This window comes from Amblyomma mixtum, chromosome 4, assembly GCF_055824585.1.
Source record: "Amblyomma mixtum isolate Tamu chromosome 4, ASM5582458v1, whole genome shotgun sequence".
NCBI classification, from domain to species: domain Eukaryota; kingdom Metazoa; phylum Arthropoda; class Arachnida; order Ixodida; family Ixodidae; genus Amblyomma; species Amblyomma mixtum.
In genome coordinates this window covers 27,336,273-27,357,739 of record NC_143015.1, presented here as the reverse complement: position 1 = coordinate 27,357,739, position 21,467 = coordinate 27,336,273, and the positions used below count along the sequence as shown (strand labels likewise).

General features: G+C 49.0%; 2 non-coding genes across 2 annotated transcripts; both read right to left on the bottom strand.

Annotated features, from left to right (window-relative positions):
- Window positions 1–5,247: 5,247 nt before the first annotated feature.
- Window positions 5,248–5,320, bottom strand: TRNAV-CAC (transfer RNA valine (anticodon CAC)). The gene has a single exon. It is a non-coding gene; the product is annotated as a tRNA-Val (tRNA).
- Window positions 5,321–14,310: 8,990 nt separating this feature from the next.
- TRNAV-CAC (transfer RNA valine (anticodon CAC)) lies at window positions 14,311–14,384 on the bottom strand. The gene has a single exon. It is a non-coding gene; the product is annotated as a tRNA-Val (tRNA).
- Between the last annotated feature and the right edge of the window lie 7,083 nt (window positions 14,385–21,467).

Genomic DNA, 21,467 nt, shown 5'->3' with positions numbered 1-21,467 from the left:
CAAACTACCTCTCTGTGTAAAACCTGTAATAAATGCTTTTCACCACCACCACCACCACCGTATACCAGCTGGAATGGTGTAAACCTGGTTGCCTCCTGGGCGGCACTATTATAGGCGAAGATCACGTAGGGCAGAATAGAGTCCCACGTCTTGTGTTCGGCGTCGATGTACATACATGGAGAGCATGTCTGCGATGCTCTTGTTCAGACGCTCTGTGAGTCCGTTGGTTTGCGGATGATAGGCAGTTGTCCTCCGATGGCTTGTCTGGCTGTACTTTAAAATGGCTTGCGTCAGCTCCGCTGTAAATGCCGTCCCTCTGTCTCTGATGAGCACTTCGGGGGCGCCGTGTCGCAGGAGAATTTGTTCGACAAAAAATTTTGCGACTTCTGTTGCGGTGCCATTAGGCAACGCTTTTGCTTCGGCGTATCGGGTCATGTAGTCGGTGGCCACGATGATCCACTTGTTACCTGATGATGAAGTCGGAAAGGGGCCGAGGAGGTCCATTCCTATTTGCTGAAAGGGCTTAGTTGGAGGTGGTATGGGGTTCAGGAGTCCGGCTGGTCTAATCGGAGGCGTTTTGCGTCGCTGACACTCACGGTATGTTTTTACATAATAGGAAACGTCGGCAGCTAGCCGCGGCCAATAGTACTTCTCCTGGATGCGGTGCAACGTGCGAGCAATCCCGAGATGCCCTGCAGTCGGCTCATCATGACATGCCTGCATAATTTCTTGCCTAAGTTTCTTGGGCACGGCAAGAAGATGCACTGTCCTGTTGGACGCAAAGTTCTTCTTCAGGAGGACATTATTGTGAACGACGAAGGACGACAGTTGGCGCTTGAATCCTCGAGGAGGCGATGCAGTCTTGCCTTTCAGGTAATCAACTATGCTTTGCAACTATGGATCGGAGCGCTGCTGCTGCGCGAAACTGCTGGCGCTTACCGGTCCTAAGAAAGCATCGTCGTCTTCTTCTTCACTTGCTGCGTCGACGGGGGCTCGCGACAAGCAGTCTGCGTCGGAATGCTTGTGGCCAGGTTTGTAGACTACAGTAATGTCGAATTCTTGAAGACGCAGGCTCCAACGAGCAAGGCGGCCGGAGGGATCTTTCAAATTGGCTAGCCAGCACAGAGCATGGTGATCGCTCACAACCTTGAATGGTCGTCCGTACAGGTAGGGGCGAAATTTCGACGTGGCCCAAATAATGGCGAGACATTCTTTCTCGGTAGTCCAATAGTTGGCTTCGGCTTTCGAAGTGAACGGCTAGCGTACGCGATAACTTTTTCCTCTCCACCATTTTTCTGAACGAGCACCGCTCCTAAGCCCACACTGCTTGCATCGGTATGGATTTCGGTTTCGGCGTTTTCATCAAAGTGCCCGAGCACAGGAGGGGACTGTAAGCGGCGCTTTAGCTCTTTGAAAGCTTTTTCTTGTGACATTTCCCATTTAAAAGGCACGTCTGCCTTGGTAAGTTGGGTCAAAGGCTCAGCGATGCGCGAAAAGTTCTTGACGAATCGCCGGTAACAAGCGCACAATCAAAGAAATCTGCGTATAGCTTTCTTGTCATTAGGCTGTGGAAGCTCTGCGATCGCAGCCGTCTTCTCAGGGTCTGGGCGAACTCCATCCTTGCTTACGACTTGACCAAGGAACAGCAGCTCCTCGTAGGCGAAGTGCCACTTCTTTGGTTTCAGTGTTAGGCCTCAAGACTTGATTGTTTCCAGCACTATCCGAAGCCTTCTGAGGTGATCTTCAAAGCTTGTGGAGAAGACTACAACGTCATCTAAGTAGACTAGACAAATTTGCCACTTCAAGCCTGCGAGCACCGTATCCATTACTCGCTGGAACGTCGCTGGGGCAGAGCAGAGGCCGAATCGCATCACCTTGAACTCGAAGAGTCCGTCTGGTGTGATGAACGCAGTTTTTTCGCGATCTCTTTCGTCGACTTCAATTTGCCAGTAGCCGCTCTTCAGGTCCATCGATGAGAAGTACTTAGCGTGCACAGCCGGTCCAGTGTATCGTCGCTGCAGGGGAGGGGGTAGACATCCTTCTTCGTAAGGCTGTTCAGGCGGCGGTAATCATCGCAAAAGCGAAGGGTGCCGTCTTTTTTTTTTCACTAGGACGACTGCTGCTGCCCAGGGGCTCCTCGATGGCTGGATGACGTCGTCACAAAGCATTTCCTCAACTTGCTTGCGGATAGCTTGGCGTTCTAGCGCCGATACGCGGTAGGGGCTCTGTCGCAGTGGTTGGGCGTGGTCGTCTGTGTCAATGCGGTGCTTGGCAAGCCCGGTTAGTCCACATTCGATGCTGATGAGAAGCAATCGCTGTACTTCTGAAGAAGACTGCGTATTTGGTCTTGTCTGCTCCTTGGTAATGCTGGGTTGATATCAAACATTGGTTGATGGCGTTGGTCAGACGGTTCTACGGGCTGGTCGGATAGGAAAAATATGTCTCTCGATGTCTGCCAGCTCGTCGAGGAAAGCGATCGTGGTACCTTAGTTTAGAGGCCGGTATTCTTCGGTGAAGTTGTTTAGCAACTCCTGGACTTGGCCATTTCGGATTTGGGTGACTCCCCTTGCGACGGCCAGTCCTCGATCCAGGAGTAGCTGGGTGTTCCCCTCGATGACGCCTTCGGCAGTTTCGATGTCTCCAGTACCTATGCAGGCGAGGACACTCGAATGGGGCGGCACGCTCAATGCTTCGTCGAGGACGTTTAAGGCAACGTGATGAGTTGCGCTCGTCGCAGCAGGTATGGCGTTCTCCGTGGAAAGCTTGATCGACTTAGATCGAAAGTCGATGATCGCTCGATGTTCATTCAGGAAGTCCATTCCGAAAATGACGTCTCGCGAGAATTGCTGTAGCACCAGGAAGGTTGTAGCATAGGTTCTCCCATTTACAGTAACTCTCGCGGTGCAGCGTCCTGACGGCGTAATCAGCTTACCACCTGCGGTGCGGATCAGCGGGCCATCCCAAGTTGTTGTTACTTTCCTGAGTCGGACAGCGAATGGCCCACTCATGACGGAGTAATCACCTCCGGTGTCCACCAAGGCAGTAACCGTGTGACCGTGGACCATAACTTCAAGGTCCCTTGTTCGTTTTTTCGTATTGCACGTTGTCTTCGATGTACGATCTCGGCTCTGTCGGGCAGTGAGACTGCGGTGGGCGTACTCCGACGTTACTTCTCTGAGCGGTGGTATAAGGTTGAAGTCTGGCCGCGTCGTCCTCGTCGTCGTCGTCGGTGTTGTCGTCGTAGTTGAGGCATGGTCTTAAGTTTTCGTCGATGGAGGATCTTTCATTTTGCGCTCAGAAGCAACCTCACCTCCGGAGGCTGCTTTATTCAGTTTAACCTTCGGGGGCTGGGAGAGCGTCCACGCATCGTGTAACCTCGGCTAGGAGATACAAAGCGCGGTGAAGATGGCGACGGGGAACGTCATAGGCGGCTCGGCGGTGAGCATCCTTCACGACGCAAAAACTCCTCGATTTCGGCTGGTCGCTGGCCGGGTCGGGGTCGTGGAGCGTCGTAAGAGAACCCTCGGATGCCCAGTCTTCTGTATGGGCAGTTCCGGAGGACGTGACCGGCTTCGCCACAGTGGAAGCATAGTGGGCGGCGCTGGTCGGGAGTTCTCCACTCGTCGCATTTCCTCGGTTGTGTGCGACGCTCTTAGGACGGGCGGGTTGGGGCGAGAGGGCGGCGGTCCAACGCAGCTGGCTGAGGGCAATAGGGGCTTGGCTCCCGTCGTCGAGGTGCAGGACGGCGCACTGCTGCGGCGTAAGTCATGGCTGGAGGCTCCAGAGGCTGGGTGGTGGTCGGCGTCACACCCAAGGTCTGTTGCACCTCGCCCCGAATGACGTCGGTGAGCGAAGTGAGCTGCGGCTGCGTTCCTGTTGGCAGCAATCGTCGGAGCTCTTCTCGCACAATTTCACGTATAACCTCCCGCAGGTTATCGCTAGCGGTGTACATGCAGCTTGCTGACAAAAAGCGCTGCTGGCCGTCATACTGGCTGGCTCTGGCATCAAGGGTTTTTTCCGTGGTGGATGCCTCTTCGACGAATTCCGCGGCGGTTTTGGGTGGGTTCCGTACGAGGCCCGCAAAGAGTTGCTCTTTAACTCCTCGCATAAGAAGCTTTACTTTTTCTTCTTCTTTCATGTCTGCGTCGGCACGCCGGAAGAGACGCTTCATCTCCTCAGTGTACATTGCAACGGTCTCGTTTGGATGTTGTATGCGAGACTGTAGCAGTTGCTGGGCTCTCTCCTTTCGTACGACGTTTGTGAAGGTCTTCAGAAGCTGCTCCTTGAATGTTTCCCAGTTGGCAAGGCTGGCTTCCTCATTCTGGAACCTGACTCTTGGTGGTCCCTCCTGGGCGAAGAAGACGTACCTAAATTTCATGGCATCGTCCCAGTTGTTAAAGAAAGCCACACGGTCGAACTGCTCCAGCCATTCTTCGGGGTCGGCGCCAGGCGAAACGTCGAAGGTTGGTGGCAACCGGGGCTGCTGCAGAATGATTGGAGTGATCGTCTGGGTTAAGCTCATGGTGGAGGCTGCTACTTGCTTTGGCTTCCGGGTAGGGTCCGGCAAAGTCCCGAACTCAGGTGCGTCGCCTAGCAGACGTCGGCTTGCGCGGTGTACTGGAGTCAGGCCCTCCGGTGAATGACTCAGAGGGCTGGCGTCACGACTTGCTGGGGGTGTCCGGTACATAGAAGGCGACCCCGCACCTCCACCAGATGTCACGTTGTAGTGACGGTAGTCCAGCGGCCAGGAAGACACCAAGAAGTCTTGTAAACGAAGCTCTTTATTTGGGCTGACTTGCGCCCGCAAAAGAACTGAGTCACTCGGCGGCGGCGTAAGCAAAAACGTGCTCGTCAGTCGTCGAACTAGGAATGTCCGCCGCTCGCGGCATCGCTCAATTTTAAAGCCCGCAAGTAAACTTCCAGATAGCAACACAAGATCACCTACAGTAATCTGTAAAAAAACTAAATGTAGCCTTTCATGGCTGCGATCAAACGAGATTAGTCTGGTCGCTTCTCGCGTCACGAACAAAAGTGATAACAACCCTTTCCTGCAGCCTTGAGCGTGAACGAACAAACACTACAATGATACGTGGCAAACCGGGGACCTTGCGCGTGTGAGGTGCACGTGATAACCGCTACATCACGGAAACGGTATTGGAGGAGCGGATTTCTTCTTTGTTCTGGAGCTTGCGTCCGTGACTGCCAATACCACCGGGAAGGCGAGCAAATGAAAAAGAAAGAAACAAATGTTTCCGCCCGGGATCGAACCAGGGAACTTGCGCATGTGAGGCGCATGTGATAACCGCTACACCATGGAAACTTTTTTTTTTCTTTATTGCCGTCTGTGACATCAAAACAAAAAGGAACAAATGATAAAAACATCAGCCTAATTCGGCTGACGTATCAGGGCTTAAAATCTTCTCAATGCGACTAGGCCATCAAATACAGAAATCCATTCAGGTGGGTCACCTTGCGCTCGGTACATTTCTCTCAAGCTCGCAACACTTTCAATAAAGTTTTCGCGCACCGAGCGAACGTTAACATCCGCGTGTCGCACTTGCATCCGTGTCCTCCAGAGGCTGTGGAGGCCCAGAAGCATGATTAAATCATACGGTACTCCTGCTTCATTCTGAATTGGCAAGAATCTGATGCCGTAGGGGTCCAGGGGAAAACCTTTTTTGACTGTTCGTTGGAGCACATCCCAATAGAAAATAGGGTCCCAACAGTCGAGAGATACATGTTCTACTGTCTCAGGCTTTTTGCATAAGAGACTGTTTGTGGCCCATGGGACGAAAAACACATTTTCGTGCAGCAGCGTTTTAACAGGAAGTGTATTCGAGTGTAATTTAAACAAAAAGATTTCGTAGATGGGTTCACCGGCATATTTTTAACTCTCTTTAATACATCGTGCCCTGGGCCTCCACGATAAGGTAAACGGTAGATTGGGGTCGGTAACAAGGTGTCCACCAGATCCTTATATAGCTTTGCTTTGAAACTTTACACAAGTACTCAAGGGAAAATCGCACATGGAGCAGCCTAAAAGAGAGTACAACCTCTCGCATGTAACCATTGACAGTGCCACACATATTCGCACAAGATGAGACGACAAATTCAGGAAGAAGTCTCTGCAACCGCACTTGGATAACAGTCATAAGAAAATTGTCCCTTTGATTTCGAAGAAAGAAACGTGAAAGAACTTGACGCAGAAATAAATGCACAAGGCCGGGGCCTCCTTTTTTCACTGAAAGAAACAGATTGGTACGACTGGTTCTCTCCCAGTTTGACGACCAAATGAAAACAGCAAATACTCGATGCATCTTTTGAATACTGGCCCGAGATGCGCACAGCATATTCATCAAATACCATATTTTAGATACAAGGAAAAGATTGCAGACGGAGGCTCGCGCAAACATTGATAACTGCCTCCCTTTCCAGGCATCTGCTTTCTCCCTCGCCCTTGACATATCCTCATTCCAGTGTTCACTTGCATCACGATAACACACGAGGGGAACGCCGAGATATTGTGTCGGCAAAGACGACCATCGCATCCTAGAGAAGTGTTCAGGCATCGCTTCCCAGTCGCCATGCCAAAAGCAAGAGCTTTTGTCCCACTTTATGAGACACCCAGTTTGTTTGCAAAATTTATCCATGCTGATCACCTCGGTAATGCTGCCTCTGTCTGAACAGAATACCGCACTATCGTCCGCATAAGCAAGGATTTTGACGTGAGTCGACTGCAATCGAAAGCCCGTGGTGCTCTCAATTTTGATGATAGCTAAGCAGAGTGGCTCCAATAGGCCGCAAACAGCAGAGGCGATAGCGGGCATCCCTGCCTTACCGACGAATGATCTGCTATCCTGTCTGTGAGGTCACCATTAACAATAATGCGCGTGGCGCAGTTGGCATATGCCATCTTGACACCTTCTCCAATAATACGGCCGACATTAGCGTACTCCAAAATGCTGAAGATAACATCATGGGAAACGCGATCAAAGGCTTTTGCCAGATCTAGTTGCATCATAGCGATGCGGTCCCCGAGCACATCGCAACATTCCAGCTCGGTCCGCGCGACGTGCACATTTGTGGCGATACTCCTACCTTTGATTCCGCAAGTCTGGTGCGGCCCAACCATTTTGGTAATTATGCTCTGCAATCTCTTTGCTAAAGCCTTCATGTATAATTTATAGTCCACGTTGGTGAGGCTTATCGGGCGATAGTTCCCCACCAACAACCTCTTTTCTGGGTCATCTGATTTCGGAATCAACACTATGTACGACGTGGTGAATGAGAGTGTGTGTTGTGTTGTGTTTTATGGCGCGTAAGCGACTAAGGCTATCATGCGCCAAGCTCAGGGTATAAAATTGTTTTATATAGGATGTTATACAAAAGTCTAAATGAACGGTGGTGTAAAGGGCCTAAAAAGTTAGTTTGTGCAGCATAGTTAAAAATATAAAAATTTAAGACAAAATTTTAGAAGTCACTTATGGTAAAAGCTTTAAATAGAGTCGGTAACCTCAGCAGCCATCCTTGGCTGGGCAAGGATCTCGAGGTTCCTACCCGATGGAATAGGGACCTCAGCCATCTTCTCGGGAATGAGAAAGTGGCTGAGGTGTTTCAAAAACAAGTAAGGCAAGATGAGGTATGTCAATAAATTGTAAAGCACGGGGTTAAATGCATGTTTCTAGAATTTATGTGTTACAGTTGTTGTAACCTATAGTTTGTTTAGAATATTTGCTTCTTGTAAAAAGTTAAATGTGCAGGACAAGTCGACAAGTGCATTCTCTCCCAAAACCAGTGATAGATGAAAAGGGATTTGTTCATTGTAAAACCGCGTGAAATGTTTCTTCCTCAGTGTTTCGAGCTTTCGACATGAGTATAGCAAATGGTTTACGGTGAGGTCGTCTCCGCATGCGTCACATATAGGTTTGTCTTGTTTTGTTAGTATGAAGTTGTGTGTGAGGTGTGTGTGTCCTATGCGAAGACGGCATAAAATGACTTCCTTAAAGGGAGACTGAAGCACTTTTTCTGAAAATCGGGCTGGCAGCGGCATCCTATAGTTTTTAATGCTATATACTGGAATATTGCATCCAAATAAGGCAAAAACAAGCGCGAATTGCCTTTTTTAGCCGAAATATGCGGCCTGTGCCGCGGGGCACGCCGCGCGGCGCGCCGCCGCCCGTGATTGGTCAAGAGAGGTCGTGACGTCACTTTGAGGACTGGAGCAGCTGCCGATGCGGATCCGGCGCTGCATTGAGGGCAGATCGCAGCTTTCCGTGTCGTTGTAAAAGCGAATACGGCGACTATTTTTTTTTACTGACCACCGAAGTAAAAGATACTACAGTTTGCTCATTCCACGTATCGCCTGAAACCAAAAAAGACACAATGAAAAAATTATATGCCTAGCACAAGCATACGCCAGCGTCAAAGACGCGATAGAGACCATGCGTAAAAGGCGCCAGCACAACATCGGCTCGTATTCTCGGAAAGGAAGGGGTGCGAACAATACTCAAGTAAGTCAATTACCACCACCGGACGCCTCCTGGCTCGCCCGGAAGAGCGTCATCCTAAAGAAAAGGCCCAAAGCACTGTGTAAATCCTGTTCTCAATACCCGGCGTTGCAGGTTGGGGCAAGAAAGTATTTCAAGTGAACGATGAAGGAGCACAAAGTTGGTGTCAAAATTAGCGAAGCGCAGTGGCCAAGCACTGCGAGGCATGTGACCACAAGATAGTGACGCAATCATGGTGCGCTGGAAACCAAGCCAAATACGCGCACAAATACGCTTCACTCCTGGCGCGTTCAGCAGATGCCAGAAAATATTAATCGCTGCCTCGGAAACGTTCGCCCTTCCTAGATTTGCAGTTTAGGTTCAGTGAAGTAGTTGCCAACTATATGTGTGTTTAAAAGCCAAGCTAGCTGCAACTCGCCCGCTGCCACAACTTGATGAAGAAACCGAGTAAGGTTGCGGTGTTTTTTTGCAAAAACTCGGTTGGCATTCATTTCTCTCATAAATTTGCATCCGAAATCAACGTCGAACGCTTTCATATTAATTGCTTAGCTAGGATTAAACGAGATGCCGCATATGAAGAGCTTCGATGCTTGCTTGCTTTGCTTTATTGTGTTTTGCTCTGCTTGCTTGCTTGCTTGCTTGCTTGCTTGCTTGCTTGCTTGCTTGCTTGCTTGCTTGGACCCGTCGAACCGAGTATAAAATCACTAACCGAGCCTTGCTGAGCACGTCTCAGGTGGTCTGGCCGCACCTAAGCTGAGGAGAGCGACACATGCTTAAGCCTCTATAAGGTTTCTTCAGGGGCTAAGTGAGCATGTTTCTACTCTTAAAAGAGGCGCTTCTTCGGAATGGTGACACGCCTCTTATGCGCGAGGAAATCGATGGAACTGTGTCATGGTTCAGCCGCGCCTTTTCGACAGAAATCTCCAGAGATCACACTAGGACAAGCTCTGCCTGTAGCCGCTCTTACGAAAGTGTGTCGAGCAGAGTAAGCTTGCTTTAGACGGCTTGAATTCTTCGTCACAGCAGCGAGCGGTTGTGCTGCGAGCTTGTAGTATTGCGGAAAACAGTGGAAGACGACACAGTCGCGGCCGTAGTTGTTCGTGGACACGAACGCAGAGTAGTACCTGTTGAATCTGATTCTCAAGATCGGCTGACACGTTTTGTACGTCGCAACGCACGCAGTACGAGGAACAACGCATGCAGCACGAGAAACAACGCGCGCTGAAAGCGCGCTCGGGTGCGCCGAAGCATCCCCGGCTCCTCAACATGACGTCACGCTGGCCGACATGGACGAGGTTTCCCTCTCCGCTGTTCCCCTCTCCTGCGCTCGCGCGGGGCGCGGGAATTTTGAACATCGCGTTTTTAATTGGTGATTGCGCCGCTGTTTTAGCCAAAATCGAAAAAATAATTTCACAGACGTGATCAGCAATGACACTACTTCAAAACCCTAGAAGGTTAGCTGATTCGAAAACCGCCTCAGTATCCCTTTAATGCGTTCCTGGTGAGTACATGTTTTCCATTCGCCCAACACAGGCTTAACCAAGTGGAGTTTATTATTTATTGTATTATTCCATGTTGCCTGTCATTTATCCCTTAGTTTAGAATGTACTAATTTCATGTAATTCTTAAAAGGTAAATTTACTTTCTCGATTTGTTTGTTCCGGGTTTGAGCTGCGCATACGTCTGCTTTTTTATTCCCTTTTATACCGACGTGACTAGGGACCCAGCATAATTTGACGTTTAGTCCGTGGGCAGTGGCTGTTATTATGTTATGTATGATGTCGCCGAGTAGGGGCGTGACTGCATTTCTGATGTGAAGCGCTGTGAGTACACTGAGCGAGTCTGTTAAAATAACGCTGTTGCTTATGTTCTCGTTTACTATTTTTCTCTACCGCAACCCAGATGGCATAACATTCAGCAGTGAAGATGGATGCATACTGCGGAAGTCTTATTATTTTTTCCCATCTTCCTTGTACTACGGCACTTCCAACACAATGGGCTGTTTTTGAACCGTCAGTATAAAAAGTTTCAAGGCCACTGTACCTTTCTTCGAGTGCGAGGAATTTTTGGATGATGTGTTGTGAGGGAGTTTGTGCTTTTCGGAACTGTGTAAGCGTGAGATCACAGTCGGTGTAAAAATTATTCCATGGGGCAAGTGGGTCCCGTCTTTGAGCCATGTTAGGTAATGTGTAAGCTATGCCAAGATTCTGGCATATCTCTTCGAACCTTAAAATCAGAGGCCTGGTAGCTTGTGGTTTGTTCCTGAATATTATTCTAGAGGGGCACTTTGTTACGATTGAATAGCAGATGTGTTTTTGCAAGGATCTCACTTTGAAAACATATGTACATGTAAGGGCGTTTCTTCTGACTTCTAGCGGGGGTTCATTTGTCTCGACGTAGAGACTTGTTATGGGCGATGTTCTGTAAGCGCCGCATGAAAGGCGAAGGCCTGAGTTATGCATGGGGTCTAGTCTCTTCAGATATGATGGCCGTGCTGATCCGTACACTACGCATCCGTAGCCTAAGATGGAACGTGTCCAGGAGCGATAGATGTGTGGGAGGCATGCTCTATCAGACCCCCAGTGTTTTCGAGACAGTACTTTCAATATGTTCAGTGATTTAGTGGCTTTCTTTTTTAGGTTCTTTATGTGGGGTAGGAACGCAAGTTTTCTGTCAAATGTTACGCCCAAAAATTTATGCTCCTTTTTCATAGGCAATACTGTTTCATTTAAGTAATGAAAGTGGCACTTGTTTTCTTTTGTACGCTTCCTCTAGGACTCTTAGCAGTAATTGAGCGACTGTGGGCTTAAATGCTTTGTAAAATTCAGCCCCTATTCCATCAGGTCCTGGAGCTTTTCCCGCTTGCAGGTCTTCGATTGCAGTCCCTATTTCTTTTGCAGTTATGGGCTGCTCAAGACGCTCCTTTACTTCGTCCTGAAGTCTCGGCAGGAGAGGCAAAAAGTCAACCAGGAAGGCCTCGTTCATGTCACGCTTATGTCCAAGAAGCTCAATGTACTGCTCTTTAAATAGCTGCTTGATTATATAAGCGTCACACGTGACTTCATCTCCGTTCCTTATCTGCCTGATTTCATTTTGGCAAGCATAACGCTTTTCGTCACACAAAGCTCGCTTCGTCGGCGTTTCACCAGCCCACATTTTTGTGTCCTTGCGCGTATAACGGCGGCTTTATACCTTTCAGTGTCTAAGCGCTCGAGCAGGCTTTTCACCTCCCTTAGGTCCTTGGAATACTTCCCAGGCTCGGAGCTCTCCATGCCTATTAAAAATTCCAGTTGTTCGCGAGCTGCCTTTTCTTCCTGTTTATCTTCGTATGGCTTCAAGCAACTTTTTTCAATGGCCCTTCTCTTTATTCACTCCTTGAAATCTTCCCACTGAACCGCAAAAACGCTGGGTCGCTCTTCAAGCAGCTTCTGCATTTCATCCGCAATATCAGTTACGAATTCCTCGTCCTCTAGAAGCTTTACATTAAATTTGCAGAGATTCCAGTTAAATCTTGTCTTTCTTTGCTTTATGCCGAAACTTGCGATTACTAGGCAATGATCACTAAAAGCTACGGGTATAACTTTGCAACTCGTGCAAAGAGACAAAAGATCTATGGATGCATAAATTCTGTCCAATCTGGAATGGCTATTACGTTGAAAATGAGTGAACTGAGGTCGATTCCCTTCGGTAAGTATACTGCCATTATCCTCTAAACTATTATCATTGAAGCAATTGAGCACTCTTATCACGCACAGGCGTACCCTTCACTCGATCAGTAGCAGCACACACACAATTAAAATCTCCCAACAGCAACAACACTCGGTCACAAACAAGGTAGGGCTCCAAACAGGCAAAGAAATAAAAACGCTCAGATTCAACATTTGGAGCATACACACATATAATGCGCCAACATAAATTGGAAAAAGAAAAACCTGCAACCATAAGCCGTCCACTAGGGCAGGAAAAAACCGACTCGACAATGATGCCTACATTATTTCGGACAAATAATACGCACCCACCCAAGGTGCCAACGAAATGGCAAACACAAACGTTAAAGGCTGCACGAAAGGTGGACACCATGCGATCAGTTGATTCCCCACTTTCGATCTTAGTCTCTTGGACTGCAACTACGTCAAGCGCGTTTTCAGCAAGCAGGCGATTAAGCTGGCATTGACGCCGTCGTGCACCAAGACCTCTCACATTCAAATGAGCTACATGTAAAGCTGTGTCTAGTCTCATCGCCATGCCCTATGGAAAGGAGACTTGAGTCACATAGTACCCCTCATAGTCAGCCGAGCAGTATTCTTAAACACACTGTGCATGTACGGTGTCGCCTTTCCAGATATCCGCGTGCAGGCGTCGGGAACCCATGGGTAATTCCTTCGCCAGCAGTTCCAGATCCGCGCACACAGTCTGATGGGTACCTCTCCCCACCAAAAAAAAAAAAACAAGGAAAAAAGGAAAAGCAAGGAAAAAAACAGCACAGATGCACATTGCAGAACTACGGAGGCGGTTTCCCCGCCTGCCTTGTGTCGGCCATGATGTTCGGCCGCGGCTTCAACATCAGACGCCGGATTCCCCGGGGCCTTCGACGGCGGTTCGTCGCTGCCACCATCAAGATGCGTCTTTTCGCCGGCGCTTTCCTCGCGGGAGCGTTTCCCGGCTGTTAGGGTGCCAGCCTCCTGAGTGAAGTCCATGCCTTCGGTGTTGGCAGGTTCAGCGCTGTCCAGAGCTTCGGCCGCGGCTTCTGTCACGCCCTTCGGCGCGCCATCGCCATCCTGTTGAAAGGCACTCTGAACTTGTACTACACTCGCCGGTACCTCACTTGACGTCGCCTGCTGCTTTGTCAAAGCCGTAAGCGACGGCCCTTCCCTCGCTGCTGGTTGCCCGTCAGCACGGGCTGCATCTTCCGCATCAGCCTCGTCCATCCGCAACTCAGACGAGTCTCCTCCTGTACCGCGGCCGGTTATGCTCGCGTAAGTGCGGGCACACTGACCGTCTTCGTGGCCGAACCGTCGGCAGGCTCCGCAACGCGGGACTCGGCATTTCTTACGGATGTGCCCCGACAGCGTAGGCACAACGGTGGTCTGCCCGGCACAACAACGAGCGCCAGCTCACCGCTAACTTTCAGCTGGTGCGGGAGGTCTAGTAGTCGAGCCTTTTTCTGACATACCACTCACGCGCCAGCGCTCGCGGGCAACTTCCGTCACTTTTCCGTACGGCGCAAAGGCGCCCAAACATCCTCGTCTGGCACGTTGTGTAGCAGCCAGGGAAGTTTCAGTCGCACGTCTTGGTTGGCCGGGTCAATCACCAAGCAGCGGCCTTTTTTCACTACCAGCTCACCGACACTAATAATCTTGGTCACCGCTTCAGCATCCTTGAAAGTGACGGACCAGACGTGGCTCATCCGATACGCCCGCATTGCGATAACATCGGGGAGCAACGACTGCTCTGCTAAAGCGTCCCGGAAATCTTCCACCCGGTACGGGCGGGCCCTGATATCGGCGTGCAAAAAAAACCGTATTCAAAACGAACCGACCTGTAGGCAGTGCTGGCAAAACAACTTGGTATGTATTTTCCTGCTCACTAGCCCTGTCAACGCGGCCTGACACGGCCGCTGAAGAGGCTCCAATGGAGCCCTGCATCCTGCGTCCGTTCACTGGCGTGGCCGGAAGCACAATTCCTACACCACGGAAACGGTATTGGAATTGCGGATTTCTTCTTTGTTCTGGAACTTGCGTCCGCGACTGCCAATAATTGTACCACCGGGAAGGCGAGGAAATAAAAAAGAACACAGAAACCACGTTTCCGCCCGGGATCGAACCGGGGACCTTGCGAGTGTGAGGCGCACGTGATAACCGCTACACCAACGGAAACGGGAATGGAGGCAGGTACTTCTTTTTTTTCTTTATTGCCTGTTTTGACAACGATAACAAACAAACACACAAACAAACCAATAAAACACGTGAACCGGCCTACGGTAAACGTGGTTTTTTAAAACTTCTTGAGGGCTGCAAGTTCATTCAGCACGTCAAGCCATTCGGGTAGATCCGATTGGGCTCGGTAACATTCCCGCACACGCACAACACTTTCAATGAAATTTTCTCTGACAGGTCGAATGTACACATCGGCATCTCTCACTGACATCCTGGTATTCTATATGCTGTGGAGGCCCAGTAGCATGATGAGGTCATAAGGAACATCTCGGTCATCTTCTACTGCTAAGAACCGGATTCCATACGGCGTGATTGGCAGGTCTTTCTTTATTGTTCTTTGTAGAATGTCCCAATGGAATACCGGATCCCAACATTCTATAAACACATGCTCGACTGTCTCAGGCTTTTTGCAGAGCATACAGTTAACCGTCCATGGCACAAAAATGCCCTTTTGTTCTAGCCAGGTTTTAACTGGCAGAGTGTTAGTATGGAGTTTGAACAAAAAACTTTTTACGTTAGGATTTAATGGCATACGTTTCACCCTTTTCAGAACATCTTGCCCTGGGCCTCCGCAACCAAGCTGTCGATACACTGGTGCAGGCAGCATGGCATCCAACAAATCTTTACACAGTTTCTTTCTCGACACATAACTTAAATAATCTAAAGAAAAGCGCACTTTCAGCATGTTAAAAGCCGTGACAACTTCGCGCCAAAATCCTCTTACGGCTGTCGTTCTTTTATCGGAACAGAAAACCAAAAACTCAGGCAAAGCATTGCGCAGGCGCACTTGCACAAAAGTACACAAAAAGGGATCATTCTGGTCTCGCAGAAAAGTAAAACGCGACACCATCTGTCTGATAAACAAATGCACAAGCCCCACTCCCCCTTTTCCAACCGAAAGAAACAGATTTCTCCGACTCGTACGTTCCCACGTGCTTCCCCACACGAAAACACCAAAGATTCGATGTATTTTTTGTATGGTTACGCGCGACATGAACAACACCTGCAAGACATACCACACTTGCAACCAAGAAAAGGTTGCAAACAGTTGCTCGTGTGAACATAGATAGGTTACGGCCGTTCCATGCTTGCGTTTTCCTTCTGAGATTATCTACTTCCCTATTTCAAAATTCCTCAGTGTCATTGTATTGGTCAAGTGGTGCACCTAAGTACTTTGAGGGCAGCGCTGTCCTTCGCACATTGGCAAACACTTCAGGCTTTTGATCCCAGAAGATTTGACAGCCGTCGCCGTAGCTCAGAGGTAGAGCACCGGACGCGTAATTCGGAGGTCGTGGGTTCGGATCCCACCGGCGGCATGTGGTTGTTTTTTCTTCTGCTTTTCTAATCAATTTTCTTTAAGCGATAACATATTCAGTAATATTCTAAATTGATCAACACCACAAAATAAATAAAAAAAAAATCCCCTGTGCCCCTTGGTTTCTGTGGTTGTTGGCTTCTGTCATATTTATAACGAGCCCCTCATTCCCCTTCCCTTGTTTGCTTAATTGCTTAGCGAGGGCCTCGGTTCTGGCAGCCTTGATGCCATAGGAGGCATAAGAGGGTTCTCACGCAGCTTCCACCCTCTCCGTTCGATGACGTTCTACGTCACACTCTGCGGTAACTCAGGACGTTCTACGTCCGCCGCTTATGAACGTGGGTGGCGCTGATGAACACTCTCAAGGTTAGGTTACTTGTAAACATAAATACCCCCGAAAGCAGAAGATTTGACAGCCGTCGCCGTAGCTCAGAGGTAGAGCACCGGACGCGTAATTCGGAGGTCGTGGGTTCGGATCCCACCGGCGGCATGTGGTTGTTTTTTCTTCTGCTTTTCTAATCAATTTTCTTTAAGCGATAACATATTCAGTAATATTCTAAATTGATCAACACCACAAAATAAATAAAAAAAAATCCCCTGTGCCCCTTGGTTTCTGTGGCTGTTGGCTTCTGTCATATTTATAACGAGCCCCTCATTCCACTTCCCTTGTTTGCTTAATTGCTTAGCGAGGGCCTCGGTTCTGGCAGCCTTGATGCCATAGGAGGCATAAGAGGGTTCTCACGCAGCTTCCACCCTCTCCGTTCGATGACGTTCTACGTCACACTCTGCGGTAACTCAGGACGTTCTACGTCCGCCGCTTATGAACGTGGGTGGCGCTGATGAACACTCTCAAGGTTAGGTTACTTGTAAACATAAATACCCCCGAAAGCAGAAGATTTGACAGCCGTCGCCGTAGCTCAGAGGTAGAGCACCGGACGCGTAATTCGGAGGTCGTGGGTTCGGATCCCACCGGCGGCATGTGGTTGTTTTTTCTTCTGCTTTTCTAATCAATTTTCTTTAAGCGATAACATATTCAGTAATATTCTAAATTGATCAACACCACAAAATAAATAAAAAAAAAATCCCCTGTGCCCCTTGGTTTCTGTGGCTGTTGGCTTCTGTCATATTTATAACGAGCCCCTCATTCCCCTTCCCTTGTTTGCTTAATTGCTTAGCGAGGGCCTCGGTTCTGGCAGCCTTGATGCCATAGGAGGCATAAGAGGGTTCTCACGCAGCTTCCACTCTCTCCGTTCGATGACGTTCTACGTCACACTCTGCGGTAACTCAGGACGTTCTACGTCCGCCGCTTATGAACGTGGGTGGCGCTGATGAACACTCTCAAGGTTAGGTTACTTGTAAACATAAATACCCCCGAAAGCAGAAGATTTGACAGCCGTCGCCGTAGCTCAGAGGTAGAGCACCGGACGCGTAATTCGGAGGTCATGGGTTCGGATCCCACCGGCGGCATGTGGTTGTTTTTTCTTCTGCTTTTCTAATCAATTTTCTTTAAGCGATAACATATTCAGTAATATTCTAAATTGATCAACACCACAAAATAAATAAAAAGAAATCCCGTGTGCCCCTTGGTTTCTGTGGCTGTTGGCTTCTGTCATATTTATAACGAGCCCCTCATTCCCCTTCCCTTGTTTGCTTAATTGCTTAGCGAGGGCCTCGGTTCTGGCAGCCTTGATGCCATAGGAGGCATAAGAGGGTTCTCACGCAGCTTCCACCCTCTCCGTTCGATGACGCTCTACGTCACACTCTGCGGTAACTCAGGACGTTCTACGTCCGCCGCTTATGAACGTGGGTGGCGCTGATGAACACTCTCAAGGTTAGGTTACTTGTAAACATAAATACCCCCGAAAGCAGAAGATTTGACAGCCGTCGCCGTAGCTCAGAGGTAGAGCACCGGACGCGTAATTCGGAGGTCGTGGGTTCGGATCCCACCGGCGGCATGTGGTTGTTTTTTCTTCTGCTTTTCTAATCAATTTTCTTTAAGCGATAACATATTCAGTAATATTCTAAATTAATGAACACCACAAAATAAAAAAAAAAAAATCCCCTGTGCCCCTTGGTTTCTGTGGCTGTTGGCTTCTGTCATATTTATAACGAGCCCCTCATTCCCCTTCCCTTGTTTGCTTAATTGCTTAGCGAGGGCCTCGGTTCTGGCAGCCTTGATGCCATAGGAGGCATAAGAGGGTTCTCACGCAGCTTCCACCCTCTCCGTTCGATGACGTTCTACGTCACACTCTGCGGTAACTCAGGACGTTCTACGTCCGCCGCTTATGAACGTGGGTGGCGCTGATGAACACTCTCAAGGTTAGGTTACTTGTAAACATAAATACCCCCGAAAGCAGAAGATTTGACAGCCGTCGCCGTAGCTCAGAGGTAGAGCACCGGACGCGTAATTCGGAGGTCGTGGGTTCGGATCTCACCGGCGGCATGTGGTTGTTTTTTCTTCTGCTTTTCTAATCAATTTTCTTTAAGCGATAACATATTCAGTAATATTCTAAATTGATCAACACCACAAAATAAATAAAAAAATCCCCTGTGCCCCTTGGTTTCTGTGGCTGTTGGCTTCTGTCATATTTATAACGAGCCCCTCATTCCCCTTCCCTTGTTTGCTTAATTGCTTAGCGAGGGCCTCGGTTCTGGCAGCCTTGATGCCATAGGAGGCATAAGAGGGTTCTCACGCAGCTTCCACCCTCTCCGTTCGATGACGCTCTACGTCACACTCTGCGGTAACTCAGGACGTTCTACGTCCGCCGCTTATGAACGTGGGTGGCGCTGATGAACACTCTCAAGGTTAGGTTACTTGTAAACATAAATACCCCCGAAAGCAGAAGATTTGACAGCCGTCGCCGTAGCTCAGAGGTAGAGCACCGGACGCGTAATTCGGAGGTCGTGGGTTCGGATCCCACCGGCGGCATGTGGTTGTTTTTTCTTCTGCTTTTCTAATCAATTTTCTTTAAGCGATAACATATTCAGTAATATTCTAAATTGATCAACACCACAAAATAAATAAAAAAAAAATCCCCTGTGCCCCTTGGTTTCTGTGGCTGTTGGCTTCTGTCATATTTATAACGAGCCCCTCATTCCCCTTCCCTTGTTTGCTTAATTGCTTAGCGAGGGCCTCGGTTCTGGCAGCCTTGATGCCATAGGAGGCATAAGAGGGTTCTCACGCCGCTTCCACCCTCTCCGTTCGATGACGTTCTACGTCACACTCTGCGGTAACTCAGGACGTTCTACGTCCGCCGCTTATGAACGTGGGTGGCGCTGATGAACACTCTCAAGGTTAGGTTACTTGTAAACATAAATACCCCCGAAAGCAGAAGATTTGACAGCCGTCGCCGTAGCTCAGAGGTAGAGCACCGGACGCGTAATTCGGAGGTCGTGGGTTCGGATCCCACCGGCGGCATGTGGTTGTTTTTTCTTCTGCTTTTCTAATCAATTTTCTTTAAGCGATAACATATTCAGTAATATTCTAAATTGATCAACACCACAAAATAAATAAAAAAAAATCCCCTGTGCCCCTTGGTTTCTGTGGCTGTTGGCTTCTGTCATATTTATAACGAGCCCCTCATTCCCCTTCCCTTGTTTGCTTAATTGCTTAGCGAGGGCCTCGGTTCTGGCAGCCTTGATGCCATAGGAGGCATAAGAGGGTTCTCACGCCGCTTCCACCCTCTCCGTTCGATGACGTTCTACGTCACACTCTGCGGTAACTCAGGACGTTCTACGTCCGCCGCTTATGAACGTGGGTGGCGCTGATGAACACTCTCAAGGTTAGGTTACTTGTAAACATAAATACCCCCGAAAGCAGAAGATTTGACAGCCGTCGCCGTAGCTCAGAGGTAGAGCACCGGACGCGTAATTCGGAGGTCGTGGGTTCGGATCCCACCGGCGGCATGTGGTTATTTTTTCTTCTGCTTTTCTAATCAATTTTCTTAAAGCGATAACATATTCAGTAATATTCTAAATTGATCAACACCACAAAATAAATAAAAAAAAAATCCCCTGTGCCCCTTGGTTTCTGTGGCTGTTGGCTTCTGTCATATTTATAACGAGCCCCTCATTCCCCTTCCCTTCTTTGCTTAATTGCTTAGCGAGGGCCTCGGTTCTGGCAGCCTTGATGCCATAGGAGGCATAAGAGGGTTCTCACGCAGCTTCCACCCTCTCCGTTCGATGACGTTCTACGTCACACTCTGCGGTAACTCAGGACGTTCTACGTCCGCCGCTTATGAACGTGGGTGGCGCTGATGAACACTCTCAAGGTTAGGTTACTTGTAAACATAAATACCCCCGAAAGCAGAAGATTTGACAGCCGTCGCCGTAGCTCAGAGGTAGAGCACCGGACGCGTAATTCGGAGGTCGTGGGTTCGGATCCCACCGGCGGCATGTGGTTGTTTTTTCTTCTGCTTTTCTAATCAATTTTCTTTAAGCGATAACATATTCAGTAATATTCTAAATTGATCAACACCACAAAATAAATAATAAAAAAATCCCCTGTGCCCCTTGGTTTCTGTGGCTGTTGGCTTCTGTCATATTTATAACGAGCCCCTCATTCCCCTTCCCTTGTTTGCTTAATTGCTTAGCGAGGGCCTCGGTTCTGGCAGCCTTGATGCCATAGGAGGCATAAGAGGGTTCTCACGCAGCTTCCACCCTCTCCGTTCGATGACGTTCTACGTCACACTCTGCGGTAACTCAGGACGTTCTACGTCCGCCGCTTATGAACGTGGGTGGCGCTGATGAACACTCTCAAGGTTAGGTTACTTGTAAACATAAATACCCCCGAAAGCAGAAGATTTGACAGCCGTCGCCGTAGCTCAGAGGTAGAGCACCGGACGCGTAATTCGGAGGTCGTGGGTTCGGATCCCACCGGCGGCATGTGGTTGTTTTTTCTTCTGCTTTTCTAATCAATTTTCTTTAAGCGATAACATATTCAGTAATATTCTAAATTGATCAAAACCACAAAATAAATAAAAAAAAATCCCCTGTGCCCCTTGGTTTCTGTGGCTGTTGGCTTCTGTCATATTTATAACGAGCCCCTCATTCCCCTTCCCTTGTTTGCTTAATTGCTTAGCGAGGGCCTCGGTTCTGGCAGCCTTGATGCCATAGGAGGCATAAGAGGGTTCTCACGCAGCTTCCACCCTCTCCGTTCGATGACGTTCTACGTCACACTCTGCGGTAACTCAGGACGTTCTACGTCCGCCGCTTATGAACGTGGGTGGCGCTGATGAACACTCTCAAGGTTAGGTTACTTGTAAACATAAATACCCCCGAAAGCAGAAGATTTGACCGCCGTCGCCGTAGCTCAGAGGTAGAGCACCGGACGCGTAATTCGGAGGTCGTGGGTTCGGATCCCACCGGCGGCATGTGGTTGTTTTTTCTTCTGCTTTTCTAATCAATTTTCTTTAAGCGATAACATATTCAGTAATATTCTAAAATGATCAACGCCACAAAATAAATAAAAAAAAATCCCCTGTGCCCCTTGGTTTCTGTGGCTGTTGGCTTCTGTCATATTTATAACGAGCCCCTCATTCCCCTTCCCTTGTTTGCTTAATTGCTTAGCGAGGGCCTCGGTTCTGGCAGCCTTGATGCCATAGGAGGCATAAGAGGGTTCTCACGCAGCTTCCACCCTCTCCGTTCGATGACGTTCTACGTCACACTCTGCGGTAACTCAGGACGTTCTACGTCCGCCGCTTATGAACG